This window comes from Micromys minutus (genome assembly GCF_963924665.1).
Source record: "Micromys minutus genome assembly, chromosome: 1".
In the NCBI taxonomy this organism is placed as follows: domain Eukaryota; kingdom Metazoa; phylum Chordata; class Mammalia; order Rodentia; family Muridae; genus Micromys; species Micromys minutus.
In genome coordinates this window covers 59,230,689-59,231,835 of record NC_137969.1, presented here as the reverse complement: position 1 = coordinate 59,231,835, position 1,147 = coordinate 59,230,689, and the positions used below count along the sequence as shown (strand labels likewise).

At 46.6% G+C, this 1,147-nt stretch overlaps 1 pseudogene across 1 annotated transcript; it reads right to left on the bottom strand.

Annotated features, from left to right (window-relative positions):
• Positions 1-402: 402 nt before the first annotated feature.
• LOC308426701 (ferritin heavy chain-like) lies at positions 403-934 on the bottom strand (annotated as a pseudogene). The gene has a single exon. The product of its transcript is annotated as a ferritin heavy chain-like (transcript).
• Positions 935-1,147: the final 213 nt, after the last annotated feature.

Below are 1,147 nucleotides of genomic sequence, written 5' to 3'. Positions count from 1 at the left end.
CGCTCTGCAAACTCATTAAGAGGCATTATGGAGGAATAGCGGTTCACAGCAAACTTTATTTGTTTTTCAGATTTATAAAACAGACTCTCCTGGCAAAGTCTTCTTAACACTTTTTTTTTTTTGCAAAAGGTGACACAGAGTTTCTCCCAAAATAAATCTGACTCTTCTTAGACCAAAAGTTATGAGCCACCCTAGCCACCTAGTGTCACTAAAGATATCACACAAGGACCCAAGGCTATATCTTACTCAGTTTTTCCTTTTTTTGGGGGGGGGTGGTGTTACCAAAATTCTTTATTTTAAGAAATGATACAAACTAAAGAACTTAAGCAAATGTTTTGGTGCAACTTACAGAAAAGATAAAGGCACCCCAGCATGCATGCACTGCCTCAGTGACCAGTAAAGTCACATGGCTTTGGGGACGTTCGCTTGGCTCTCATCACTGTCCCAGGGTGTGCTTGTAAAGGAGATATTCTGCCATGTCAGGTTCAGGGCCTCCCATGGTGCATAAGTTGGTCACGTGGTCACCCAGTTCTTTAATGGATTTCACTGTTCGTTCAGGTGATGCGTCTCAGTGAAGTCAGTGGGGATCACTCTTGTCAGAAGCCAGTTTGTGAAGTTGCAGCTGTGCCCGATTCACACTCTTTTCCAAGTGCAGCGCACACTCCATCGCGTTCAGCCCGCTCTCCCAGTCATCACCGTCTGGTTTCTTTATATCCTGCACGACGATTCGGCCACCTCGTTGGTTCTGCAGCTTCGTCAGTTTCTCGGCGTGCTCCCTCTCCTCATGAGACTGGTGGAGAAAGTATTTGGCAAAGTTCTTTAGAATCACATCATTCTGGTCAAAATAACAAGACACGGATAGATAGGCGTAAGAGGCATACAACTCCAGGTTGATGTGGCGGTTGGTGGCAGCCTCTGCATACTGGTGGTACATCTGCTGCACTTTCAATTGTGGTCATGGTGGCTGCAGGGCGAGGCGTGGTGGCGACGCTGGAGCAGTAGAGCTACAAAGTTTCAAAGAGCTCAGGCTCCAAGCAGCCTGCCAGGGTCTGAGGGGTCGAGCACCAGGTTCTGTTCAAGTACTGCTGAAGCAGGGTACTGGGGCTACTCTGAGCAAGAACATCGATTTTTTTCTTTTTATTTAATC